This window comes from Pogoniulus pusillus, chromosome 22 (genome assembly GCF_015220805.1).
Source record: "Pogoniulus pusillus isolate bPogPus1 chromosome 22, bPogPus1.pri, whole genome shotgun sequence".
Classification (NCBI taxonomy): domain Eukaryota; kingdom Metazoa; phylum Chordata; class Aves; order Piciformes; family Lybiidae; genus Pogoniulus; species Pogoniulus pusillus.
The window spans coordinates 6,079,190-6,093,542 of record NC_087285.1 but is presented as its reverse complement, the minus strand read 5'-3'; the positions used below and the strand labels follow the sequence as shown (position 1 = coordinate 6,093,542).

General features: G+C 38.7%; 1 protein-coding gene across 25 annotated transcripts in view; it reads right to left on the bottom strand.

Annotated features, from left to right (window-relative positions):
• TENM2 (teneurin transmembrane protein 2) overlaps window positions 1–14,353 on the bottom strand; it is a 1,869,083-nt gene that overhangs the window by 1,657,373 nt on the left and 197,357 nt on the right. For 24 of the 25 annotated variants that reach the window (XM_064161561.1, XM_064161557.1, XM_064161558.1 and 21 more), the window contains one exon: window positions 11,724–11,826. The gene's annotated coding sequence lies outside the window, so the exon portion shown is untranslated. Of the gene's footprint in view, window positions 1–11,054; window positions 11,143–11,723; window positions 11,827–14,353 lie in introns of those variants that run through there. The other variant, XM_064161567.1, reaches the window with a different exon arrangement.

Sequence of the window (14,353 nt, the reverse complement as noted above, 5' to 3'; positions counted from 1 at the left end):
CTGTGTACCCTTGACACAGGAAGATTAAGGTTAGAAACACAGTAAATCAGTATGCTCACCTTGTATAACATTTGTACAGAAGCATAATAAATTTAGAACAAAGAACTCAAAGTAGTCTGTGCCCAGATAGCTGACACCTCACTGTTCTGCAATAAGAATGTTAAACCCAATATTTTATCCAATCACTGTATCCCACAATTTGTAGGGATGCATAAAAAGACTGTGGCTATAGCAATAAACAGCTTCAGCTACTACAAGGTCCACGTAACTTTGTGTTGGTGGTTTTTTGTCCATCACAACTAGAACAGGGACAAATTTCTGTACACCTTATCTATCTTAGTTTAGCCTAAGACTGATCTGCATCTGTGACCTCTCCTCATATATCTACATGATGCTACTTCCATATAACTACTCATGTAAGTAGAAGAGACATCTCAACCTCTTGCCCTTAACACCTTCCCTTATGTCTCCCACAACTCAAACCAACACACTACCTACCTTTTTCTTTCAGCCTTTCTATCCTATCCTCTTCCTGGAGCCCAGAGTATTTTTAATAAATCCAACCTGTCTCTAGGACCTCATATCCTGAGCATGCCAAAGCCTCATAGAACTTTGCTGCATGCCACATAAAATATACATGTCATTATACAACCTTTCCTACTAGCCTCTGGCAACACCCTTCTCCTAACAGAATGGTTTTTCCTACATGCCCTTTCTTTAGGCACTTCCTCCTCTGTTACCTCAAACATGAACTGCTCATTTTCATGTTCAATGCCCTTAGCCTGTATCGACCTTAATTAGTAGGCTCTCACTCCTAAGAGTTCGGTCCTTCCCCTGGGTTAACCCATGATCCCATCAGTTTTCATCTGCCTGTTACATTTTAAATAAGTACTTCCTCCCTTGCCAATCTTGCTGGGAAGAGATCCCACAAAGAGCCACCAAACTATTTTGTTATATATCTTCAAACATCTCTTCAGAACACAATGCAAAGCCCTCAAAAGCTTTAACAAAGCACAAGCCTATACCTACAGCATTATGGCCAGCAAACACTGTTTCACTTGTTCTTCCATGTCTACATCTCTTGTATCCTGTCAAATACTTAAATAAGATGCCTCTACAGTCTCTTTTTGATCTGTGTTCATACTGTGACTGGCATATACACGTGGATTTCCAGACGCTACTACACAGGGCAACGGTTCTTACGTGCTTTTTTGCTACAATTACTAGATCATGCAGGCAGAAATCAATACCTTGTCAATGAAGCCAAGATTTAAAATCACTGCCTTGAAAATTTAGACATGTACAACAGCTCTATTTTTGTCATAGTATTAAAAAAGTTGTATCCTAGCTTATGGATGAGCACTAATGAATTGTAACATAGAATAACAGATACTGATTTATAGGCCAACATGAAGAAAGCTTGTTAGTATTATCCCTCTGATTAGACTAACACCCACACTTACAGGAAATCAGTAATTTCTTCCATTTTCTGCCCATTTCATGTTTATAATCCTTTCTCTTCCTAAAACAGGAATTGTGAAGGCAGTCAAATTCTAATTGGGAGCACAAACTTTATTTTGTGGAGGTGTGCTGTCTCTAAAATATCAACAGTATGGAGAGGAATTTATTGAAGTCAAAAAGTACTGTAAATGAATGAAGAAAACATTCAAGCTTCCAGTGCTTCAGAAGCCTTCAATGGAAAGGAGATTCACTTATTTATGAGACTTTGATATACATTTGATTCCTCAAAGCCATAGTTTAAAAGAAGTAGTAAGTCTGAAAAAACTCAGTGTTCTAAATGAAATCATTATTCTGCAGACTGAGCCTAATGCTGAGGTAATGTAGAGTCTGACCTTTCCAGATAAATCTCTCTTAATAAAGGTTCCTTTCTCATCTCTGGAACAACAGAAGCCTCTAAGGCAGCAACAAAGTAGGAACAAGGGCAAGGTACAATAGCGAAGCAAGAGGCAATGCGGTTTCGAAGTGAAAGGATTTGGACATGACCCTACTAGGTAAAAAGCAGAGAGGCTACATTTTTCATGAGTGCCTAGGGCATCATGTTTACAGAATCTGAACCACTGGTGAACTGCTCACTGCAATTTTTGTCTTCTGTTTTTTGAATTTTATCAACCTGATTTTTATGTCAGAGAGACGAGAGATACACCAGCTGCTGTACATCAATTTACATCAGGGAATTATTACTCCATATATTAGCCTTTCATAATACCACTAGAGGTGCTATTATCTTTATCAGTATCTCTAAGTTTTAATTCCCAAGTATAAAGAATGCTTCCGAGTGATACACCAGCTGCTGTACATCAATTTACATCAGGGAATTATTACTCCATATATTAGCCTTTCATAATACCACTAGAGGTGCTATTATCTTTATCAGTATCTCTAAGTTTTAATTCCCAAGTATAAAGAATGCTTCTTTTCAAAACTTTCATATAAATATAAAACCAAATAATCCCACATAGACCCATTTTTAGTAGGAGGATGCTTCACTTTTCCAGTAACCCAGGGACAAAGGATTGCAAAAGGTAAGACAGAAATGATGCTAATAACCTAAGTGAAAAGAATACAGGAGGAAAGGTTTCTTGAAAGAGGATTAAACAAAGAAGCACGGCGGGGCAGCCATCCAGAGTCTGCAGAGCAGCACTAAGAACCCACTTAGGGCACTTTGGTGGAGTTCTTAAACAAATTGCGCCACTTACTGAATCTAGGGAAAGTTCCTTTCGTGTGTAATAGGCTGTAATGGTTCCTCCTTTGTTTGCCTGAGTATTTCAGACAAAGCAACTCTAGTTAGACACCGGTTCTGATTGGACACCTACAGAGGTAATAGCGTTCAATGACACATCTTCTGAGTGACAGGCCAAACACAAAAGGACTTTTCAGTTGCATCTAGGATGAGGTTAAGATACACACAGCAGAAATGCTGACAGAACAGCATAGTAGAAAAGCAACTTGCTTACACAGCCTAAAAACTAGATCTCAATCTAGTTACCCTGAGATTTCTAAAGGATGCACTCTGCTCAAAGCCATGCCTGTGCCTCTTCCAGCAACACTGAGGCCCCATAGCCAGTGTTCAGTCACGTTTTCTTAAGTTTATTCTATGATTTCACACTTGAAACAAATTGGCTGAATTTTCTTTTCTTCCCTCCGTTTTAATTATTTACCGAACTGTCTATGTACTAATTGTCCTGGTTTTGGCTGGGGGACAGCTGATGTTTCTTCTTAGTAGCTAAAGTAGTTCTGTGTTCAGAATCAGTGTGAGAACTGGTATGAGAAGAATGTTGACAATATGCTGATGTTTTAAGTTGTTGCTACGGAATCCAGAACTTGTCAACCTCTCATGTCTTCGTATACAAGAACAAGCTGGGAGGAAACACAAACAGAGCAGCAGACCTGAAGTGAGCAGCAGAATATTCCACACCATAACATGTTATGCTCAACGAACAGATGAAGGTTGGCCACGAAAGCTGGGGATGTCTAGGACCTGGGTTTCAGGATGTTTGCCCAGAGAAGTGGCTGGGGCCTCGTCCCTGGAGATATTCAAGGTGAGGGTGAACAAGGCTATGAGCAACCTGCTCCTGCTTATGACAGAGGAGTATAGACTAGATGACATTTGGACATCCCTTGCAAACTAAACTCTACATATGATTCTCTGTTTTCTCCTCTGGGACTGCTAGCTAAGAACAAGCTGAATATTGTTCAGCAAGCAGTGAACCATTTAATCATTCATGTACATATCTCATTATTACCATTATTATAACAATTGTTTTCACCTAAATACACAAGTCTACTTTACCCTTCCATTTATCTCACTTGTCCCTGCCCAGGCTGCATGCGGTCTGGCTGCCAGCTGGGTTCAAAGCACAAAACAAGTATATTGTAATGTTCTTCAAAAATCCTTCTAAAGAAAATTTATGAAAGTTTCTTTTGTCTTCTGTAGCTTTAGTCCTACAGAGGGCACAGAGAGACCTACACTGAGGTAGTACTTCAGTTATGCATTCCTAGGTAATGAGCTTCATCTCTCAGGATCAATTTTCCATTAATAGCATTCAGTACTCCATCCAACTTTCCAATTAGTTTGACCTGTGACCCTGGGGGGTTCCGAGACAGCTTTTTGAACTACTGGAAAGTAATGTCAACATAACACAGGAAAACCACAGCAGTAACACTTTAATGACAAAGCTGATGCTTACTGGAGAGTTCTGAAATACTTGAAATGCCAAGCAATCCACCCAAGTTCAGGAGACACTGAAAACCAGCAACAGCAGCCCAAAGCCAAACAAACAAAAAAATCCCATAACAAATGTTTAAATACAGAGGTTTCTGCTGCTTCTATCTAAACTGTTGAGTCAGTAAGATAAGCTTTTATCAGGATTGAGGCAAGCAAAGGAAGAGTCCTATGCTATTGATCTGCAAGAAGTTTATCTCCTCCACTCTGCAATGATAAAGAAATCCATCTCTTAACTAAAGGAAAAATAACAGTATTGATTATCAAAATGATGGCTTAGCTTCTGCAGGACAATGAGTGGGTTATACTGGGAGGGTAATAGCTTAACTGCCAGGTTTGATAGTGTCTTTGACATACCAGCTGAGAGGTTATGATCTCTGTAATCAATTCTTGACAGTAGAAGGGATCCCCAAAATGTTCAGTTATTATGAAACTAACTTCATTAACCTCTTAATGTTATGCATAGCACATGTATATTTTATTACACATAGTCTAAAGAGCTGAGACCACATTCAGGGGAACACAAATGAAATACCTGTAGTCAGTGCTAACTTTAAATAAATCTGTAGCCCTGTATCTGTAGCTGCACACATGCGCTTGCATTCCTATCTGCTCTATTGCAGTTTGGGGCTATTTTTTTCAGCAGAAGTTCCTTACTGAGCTTTGTTTTAGTTGAACAAAACAGAAATCTGCTACATCAAAAAAAAAGAGTATATTGGTAAATGAATGCTTGAACTCCTAGGAGAATTACCTTCACCAGAGTCCAGTATTTTGTTCCAAGAAATAAACATAAACCTGCTCCCACTTACCTAGACATGCACTGAAAAAAAATTATAACAGTTGTTTTCTGAATTTCTAATCAGGAAATAAATATCACCAAGCATCTATCACCTTTTGGAATATCAAGGTTTTAGCTGTGATGTGTAACTTACAACTGTTTTGAGAGTAATAACTAAAGATTTAATTCTTGAAGGCATTGAAAATACACCATTTGTTCAAACAAAAAATATTAACTGAAGGAGATGCTCTGCCTTATTTCTTAGAAAAAAACAAGGCGGAATATTATTGAAATCAGAAAGCACAAACACACTTCAAGTGCTGCAGTTCTTTGGTACAGGAACTAGCTGCAAAGCACAAAATTAGGGAGGTTACTGCAAAAGTGCACAGACCTTTAGAGTAACACCTGAGAAACTATCTCCTCTGTATTCAACTCAATGTACTGCAGCACAGATAACAGCAAATAAGAAGACATGCATCATTTCTCACCCCCCCTCCAATGGTGGTAGTTTCAGGTTGGTTGGTTTTAGTGTGAGTTCTTTTTTTTTTGCGGGGGGTGTGTGGGGGGGTGGGTTAGGGTTTTTTTGGGTTGCTGGTTATTTCAGTGTAGTTGTTAGGTTTTGTTTTGTTGGGGTTTTTTGTGGGGGAAGAGGAAGAGGGTTGGGGAGGCATCATCTTCTCTGAGACTTTTAAAAGATGATGATGATGATGATGATGCAGCAACATGCTATTTTAATTTAGGGAATAACAAGTCTTTACACCTACAGCAAAGGAGAAAAAAACAATAGATACTACATCATACTTGGAAGTGTCAGCGAGCCATGCCATAGCCAAAAGAAGGCACAGATGCACTAAGATATACAGGGCTGGCACCAGCAACAACACCAATGTAATCACCAACCAGAGAATCCAGTTCAGGTGTTTATAAAAGCTCACTGAATAATTACTTTTTCTACCATCTCTACACAAAAGATTAGCACCCATCAAGCTAGAACACTCCCACCCTGGAAAAAACTTGTATGTTCTCTGTTCAAGTAGAGTGATGCACAGGAAAAGCAGCTGCAAGGCTTGAAAAAGTTACAGATACCATGGAATGCTGCAATACATCTCCTCTGCAGCAAGAACCATCATGTGCACTTGAAATTGTCCTTTTCAGCATTCCAAAACACCTTCAACTTATTACACGTGCTTCCTGTTGTTTCTTCAGGTTAAGACAGAGAGGTGTATCCACTCGAAAATTACTAGTCTGAGGACATGGTAGGATGGCACAATGCTAAGGGGGACACCTGTCCTATTACTGTAGTGTAGAGCGAGGCAAAATATGCTTTAGAGAATAAATTACATAGTTAATTGATGAAGAGCAAAAGTATTTTAAAAGAAAATAACAAAAACCCAACAAGCAAAACTACACCATGCAACCTGAAAATTAAAACCACCTTTGTTTTTCTATCTCTCAGATGCTGAGCAAAACTCCTCTTTTTTCCCACTCAATGTGATTTCTCTCTTAGTATATTTCTACAATACCACCAAATCCTGAAAGGTAGTCTGGGTCACAGAAACGTTCATTTTCTAAACTCTTCTTCTGAAGGTATTTTAGGTCTGTGTCATTACAGTACTACCCTCATTGTTATTCCAAAAATTCAGGTAGCCTGGTTTATTACATGCAGAATGGTGGGGGAAAAACCCCACAACATTGGCTTGGGGTAGTGAATTTACTTAGTAGCCTCCTTCTCTGAACTATTGAGCAAAACGGTATCATGAGGAGAAGTCAGCAAAGAAATCAAAGAATATTATAATTCCTAGGATGACAAAACTGCTTGATACATTTCAATACAACATGATCAACCATTTCTCAGCCACTGCAATGTCCCAGAATGCTAACAGCACCTATGAAGTTGTTTGATTCACACTTTTTAAAGGCTTGTCTTTGCCTCTTATTCTCAGGAAAAGCAGCTAAATAAATATAGAAATATTATCCATCCTTCGACACTGCCTAGCTCAAGGAGGCTGCAGCCTCCAATAAACTTGCAGTATAAGAGAGTAAATAACAATGACACACACTTTTTAACGGCAGAAACTCATCAACAATGCTAAAAGGTACATCATATACACTGCTACTGTCTCTCACTGTTCATTAAAGGAGAATGAATCCTGAGGGAAGTATCGCTGAATACAGATAATGTCTCTCACACACCAAATCATATCCTGAGCCTGCAGCAAAGCTAATAAAATCATATTAAATACATTTCAAAAGTTCCCTTGGCTTAGTCCATGTCACTTGGGCAATTTATAAGTTAAAGGAGAATATGAGATTAGAGAGACACAAAAATAGTGTGATCTAGAGTTTGAAGTAACAGTTTAACTATTCTGTCATACTCAGAGGATTCACTGGTTTATAGCATACAACAGTGGGATTTGCTCATAGAGTGTTCTGAAGTTCCCTGTATTTCACTTTCATGAGCTGTACTTTTGGATTTCCAAATAATGACAAAAATATAGTATTTGTGAAATCAATATGGTAAAACTCATTACATTTTCAAGATGTCTGCATGTCAGTCATTGCATAGCATAAACATGTTACATTCATTCTAATAGTCCATAGCACCCTACTTTACGTGCTGAAGTGGTTTTTAAGTAGCAATGACAGAGATGCAATGTTTGCCCCATCTGAGCTTTAACACCATTTCAAGTACCAGTTTTACTACATCTATCAGCTGACTGTATGCTTGATCAAGAGGTTCTTACAATAAACATTGATTCTGCACAAATAAATGCATCAAAAATTAGTTTTTACAAAGGATTGATATCTTCCAAGATTCCTTACCAGCACTCTAAATGATTAAAATCACAGACACTTGTTTTCATTCACAAGCATAAGTACTGAATCAGCCTCACTGATTTGTTTTCTAGCAAAGTCCACAAGTGAACAAAGAGGCAGTGGAAGGCTCAATTTGCTATTGCTTGCCACCAGCTCACTCAGCTCTGTGGCAGTGCAACTGAAACCTCACATCTTGGCTCAGCAATGCTGAGCAAGCATTTCGGTGTCCTACAATTCCCTCAAGTGATTTGGCTCCAGAAAAAAACAAACCACACCAATACTACCTCATTTTGTGAGTATTGTTTTGGAGCAAACTTTTGGCTTCTATGTTACAGAGTCTAGTCCCACCTCCTTGTGCTTCTGAGGCACAGATCTAGAAATTGGACAAAAATAATTCCTAATTGTTTTTTGTAGTTTCCAGGGTACTCTCAGGACCTGTAATATCAACAGTACAATCCTACATGGTGCTCCAGCTTTTTCACATCTCTTTATCAGGACACAACCAGTCAACTGACACCCAGCTGCACCACACCAAGGCAGCATCTTCTCAGAAGCACTACCTTTTTTCCTGGCCCTGCACTGCACTTGGTCTCCTTCATTACAAAGTCATTCAAGGATTAATAGGAAATGAACAGCGATGAAAGACATTTAGCTTTGCCTTTCTAAAATTTGTGTTAAAATCTTCTCTCATCTGTCAGCCACATCTGCAGCAAGCTCTACTCACAACCCAGTTGATGTACTTTCACCCAGGAGAGAGCAGAACATGCTACTGAGCATAGAGGCATTACTTTCATACCACTAGTGAGATATTTTTCTCCTCCAGTGTTAAGTGTGATGCTTTCTACTGCTGTACAGGCCTAGCCTGCTACAGTCTGGCAAACACAAAAAGTGTAACTTCAGATACGTAACTTTTTCCCACTCGTACAATTTTGTAGTGCTCCCAGTTACAGTGAAAGTTACAGCTCATTAACACTGAAGAGCAATATAAGGAATATTAACTGCCCTCAACTCTCCTCCTTTCTTGCTATTCCGGACACTGAGTGCCATCCAGACTCTTAAAGAGCTAAGGGATTCCCAAGACAAAACTAAACCCAACTAAGAATAATTGTATCAAATAGCTGATTAGTTGAAATGAATCAGTCAACAATTACTGAGACTATGAAGACATAAAATGAGTGAAATAACGAAAACTAGTTTCTTAGCTAATTCTGTCAGAGATGCCGTTAAATGTGTAAGGTTTTCTGAAGCAGAATGCCAATAGACTACACCAGAAATTTAACATACAGAATTCACCCATAAAGTGTTTATCATCTAAAATCTCTTTCCCAATAGTACTGTCTCAAAACACCACAACGTTTCACTAGTAAATTTGAGCTTCCAGGCTGGAGTTGGTTACACGACTCTGCTCAATTCAGGAGTCATTGAGGGGAGCAGAAATCCACCCACGAAAATACACTGCCCTTTCACATGCAGGGCATCCCCACCACGTGGCAACTTATACACAGTTGTTGAAGACTACAGCACTGCCTATCTGCTGCCCTCACGGAAAGACCGCCTGGACTTCCTTAGGAACTGGCTTAAGGATTCTTATCTTCATCAAGCAATTGCTGATTTTTGTCTGGCTACTGGTTCTTCGTGAGGTCTGTATAGCAACTGTCAAATCTGTTCATGCAACAAAATATTGATCTGAGCTTAATTGGTAAGAGGGGAGACCATTAGCTAACCTGCATTTGTTTCCTGTAAAAACACTTTTACTCTTAAGGACTGCTTCTCCTAGAACATTTTACTTTAAAAAAAATTAATAAAAAGAAAAAAAAATTGATCAAAACAACCCCCATAATTACTAAATCTAACCCTAAGCCCTTACCCAAACCAAGACAAATATATGAAGAACTGTATATTTTCTTGCATATTCAGCCTACCAGGTTAGTATTTATCTTTTTCAGTCTCACTTATGAATGAAGCTGTCATCACACATTTCATAGGTATTGTGCAAAATACATAAAATCATCATTTACTGTCCCAATAATTTTCTTGTCTGCAGTTCGTGATGTTTGTCTTCTTCTGAAATACTTTTCCTCAGTTTTGTTTTGCTTTCACTACCCAATTTGCTCATTTGTCCCATCCTTCATACTTATGAAGTGCTTTCTCTTGATTCTCATGTGTGTTATTAACAGCGGCTGTTAGGAATATGTCCGACTTCTTTAGGCAACACTGACTTATACCTGACACACACTACTGGAACAAATAATTTTATCTCTATTTCTTAAATACTCTCCATAATTGCAGTCAAAACATGACTACATTTTAAACAAAACAAAAAACCACCAAAGAAACAAGCAAAACCTCAGAATACTATGTTTTGGGTTTGTTTATTAAACATTTAAATTATAGAATTGCTTGAAAAAGATGGCTCTGATCCTGAGCTACCTGGCTGCTACTATAAACATCTGTGGGTGTAAAAATTCTTTAGTCTGAAATGTATCTATGTTTGCAGGAGTAACTTACCTGCTCCAAAAATCTTCTGCGCACTACTGAACTGTAAAAAATGTCCTTTTATCTTTTTTTTTTTTAACCCCTATGTATTCTGTATTTCATTAATCCAAGTAAGGGAAATATTCCGACTGCTATGAATTGAAATAACACCACTCCAAGATCCCTTGATCAAACTCCACATTATCTCCTCCCTGAGAAGAAGTCACAGACAGTAACTGTCAGGATAGTTTGGACTGTGCACTAGGAGACTGAGGTTCACTCTGTCTGATGTCTTTCGACCTCTGATCTCTGGACACTATGTTATATCACGCTTGCTGGATATTTACTATCTCATAATCCTTGCACACTGCTCCAGACAGCCAGTCCAATTCTTGCTGACTATTCTGCCAGCTAACGCTTGCTGGCCAAGCTAAAGATACTCTCCCAACACACAGTTTACTGGCAAGAGCAGCATGTGCACATTTTGAACATCTGGACTAAGTACCCCAAGCAGAATGATTTTGGCTGGACTATCATGAGTGCTCACTATTATATCACTTGACATCAGCTTGCTCAACTGGGCATTTTCAAATCCCTCATAGTGTGCCCAGAGCTAAGCAAGTACTGCTAAAAGCTGTCACTGCCCAGGAAAGACACTAAGTGGAGTTTCATGAATACCCAACTATAAAACCCTTCTTTAGTAACTACTGCCACTTGGTGAGACATTGAAATCCTCCTTACCACAGAATCCTTTAACAGAAAATTGAAGTTAGGTAGATCTTCTAAGCAGATACCTGTAACTATGTGTTCCCAGGAAAAACAGATGCTGAAGGAGGCAATAAAAAAAAATCACCCTAAGAACTGTATCCTGGAAGACTTTTTTTGGTACAAAAAAGAAAGCCAGTAAACTGAACTACAATTCATTCTTGCCAAGAATTTGGTCTCTTTAGTACACATCAGGAGAAACTGTTGGAGGAAGGGAGGAAATGTGCCTAGTTTCTGTTTTCTCAGCAATGAGGCTGAGTTACTGTGGAAATAAATTACGTGATTGACCAGACCATCCTTGTCTGGTTCCTCACTCCTCCTCGTTAGTGGCTGACAGGCTTGTCTCTAGCTATTAATCAAGCAAGCCTTACTCCATTAGCTTCTTAACTTTCTCCTGGATCTTTGTCCACCCTTGACAGAGGGTGCTGTGTCACACAGCAGGGATTTCAGTAAGGCCAGCTTTACTCTTCAAGTCTGCAACTGACTAGATATTGTCAGCACTGCACCACACCACTAACGCATCCTGAAAACTCTTTTTGGAGTGAAAAATGAAGGTGAAGTGTGGGGTGGAAAAAGAATACAAGAGAAAGAGGAAGGAGATACTCCTACAGAGAGCAAGTTTCAGGGAAAAAAACAAAAACATACCTTGAAGAGCACTGTCCAACTGTTGATACGAAGAGAGGATTCTGAAGAAACTAGCCTTTTAATTTAGCTATCTGCTCCAAGATTACAGCATCTGAGGGACAACCTGGGAAAGGGAAACATAAGACAAGAAAAAAAGATATCACAACCATTATCATGGCATGATAGGCTGCACTGGTATGGAGCAGTACGATATAATTTATATTTAAGTATCACTTGGTTGGAAACATTAGACTTATATGTACTACTTGATTCAACCAGTTAATGTTACAGAGATGTAAAGCTTCTAGAAGATCTCAGCTCTATGTAAGAAATCAAAATAAAGTTAAGAGGCATACAAGTTTTGAGACTTAAATCAGGCATCTAATTTTGGAAGGCTTTTAGAATCCCTAATTCAAGAGGTTTGTTTAATAGAAATAAAAGATCTACAGCTGGAGCAAAACAAAGACAGGAAATGCTGATTGGAATGTTGACAGAAAACAAAAAGCACCATTTTCAAGCTGCACAACTGCTCCAATTGAGTAAGTTTTGAAGGAGAAAGCTAGCCACAGCTACAATGGGTTCCATTAACAAGTAAATAATCTGAGTAACGGAGACATGCCTGAATACATCCATTTCAAGAAATAACGCTGACAATCTAAGTGGAATGACTGTACAGGCAGAATCAAGGAAGTGTTCACAAGGAACTATCATGGCAGTAAGGGGCAAAATGGGATTTTTTTAAAAATGGATATTGTTTATTAAATTTGATATTCTGAACTCTTGATACCAGCCACAATATTTAATAATAATGGGTTCTTTGCAATGGTCATGAAAACACTACATAGATGACAACAGAGGATCTAGAACACTTAAGAAATAACCAGCAATATACAACAAACACTATACCAGTAGAACTGCAAAGAGGTTCTTGCAGTTGCCCACTAGAGGGACTCGAGGAGCTCCTTTCTGCTTAAGGCAGAAAACATTCAGATTCACTTAAGAAAATTAGTTTTGTTAAGAAGGCTTTGAAGTAGTCACAAAATCCTCACAAAAATTGAGGCAAAAGCACGTTGTGTTTACCTGCTCATCTCTTGTTACCAATGCATCCCAAGACTAAAGGCCCTTTGCACACAGATCAGCCAATCAGAAGGCACTTTACCAAGTTTAACTATATTAGGTAAAACCAGGGTTTACTTTTACCTTTTTAGGGTAGAACACAAACAAGAGTTTAAACACGCGCGGCTATCCTGTAAACAAGTTTGGAAGGAGACAGAGGCTCTAAGGCATCAGGCCTTTTATTTTCCCTTCCTGCTATTGCTTCTCCCATCAGCAGAAGAAAGTGGAGCAGAAAAACACATCTGGGCAAGCCAAGACATGTTTAGGCTTATTTAAGCCTTCCACAACAGGCACAAAGGCAAATCTAAGCCTGTCCTACTTCATAAAGATTTGTGAAAAACCAAATAATTTCACAGATGTTGTAGACAAGACAAAGCAATGATCTTAAATAAGCATGCCAAACACCCTGCAAAGGAAAGAGGATCTGCATAAGAGTAACAAAGAACTCTTTCTGGGACTTTGTTAGAAGACAAATGTAATTCAGTATTGGATTGCAGCCTTGAATCATGTAATCCTGCAACTGACAACTTGGTAGTGCCCCTTCAAATGCAAAGTATAGGAGATGCACATTTCTGATGACTGTGTACAGGACATCTATTCTGGATGTGAGTCCCTGCACAACAACAAACCAGTTAGGCACAACTGCACATCAGGCTCACAAAAGAGAAGCCATTACATTGAGTTAGTGCTGATGCGTGACTAAGGATACATCTGTGCGTCTTAGACACAAAGGATGTGATATGAGACGACAAATAGTTTGTCTGAGGTCACTGGATAGCCCCATTCACTAGATACAATACTTCAAGACTACATCTGAGACATAAAAAAGGACAAATAAAAACATCAAGAAAAAAATTCTCCCCATCTATGACAAATTTCCACCCTGCTAGAAAACAGTACACAGAGTTACTCAATGGCCTTGATTCTGCAGGAGCTTTTCTCCACGCCTACTTTCTGGGAACCCACAGAAACTTTGTAAAACAATTTTGCATGAGTTTTTTTTTCCTTGATCTTCCCATATAAGCTTATGGTTTCCATGCTGCAAACACCACAAACAGCATAGTAAGAACACTATCATTTGAAATAGCAGATTGCTTTGACACTGAATTCAAACATTTTTTTCTCTCTAGCTATTAACATTTGAAAGCCCTGCCAGATTTGGAGAAATGCCCTATGTTACACAAGTCCTCTGTTTGGTTAATGGAAAAATACACCCTTTTGCCCCCAATCCAGTCTGGTGTGTGAAAACAGACATTTCATCCCAAAAGAGCATCAGAGGACAACACTGCATTTTGTACACTCTTAGCATGATTACTTTGCAATTATGGCATATGTATTACGGCAAATCTCAACTAAATTATGAACTCTGTACATTACAAAGGCACTGTGAAACACTGATTGATTTGGACAGTTTGTAGTTAATTAAGTTCATTTCCAATTCCATCTCTTCACACAATTTCAAAGCATTCTGCATTGAAAGCCTATTTTCAATTAGTAAGGAGGATGAAACAAAAAAGAATTAATTATGTAAGTGG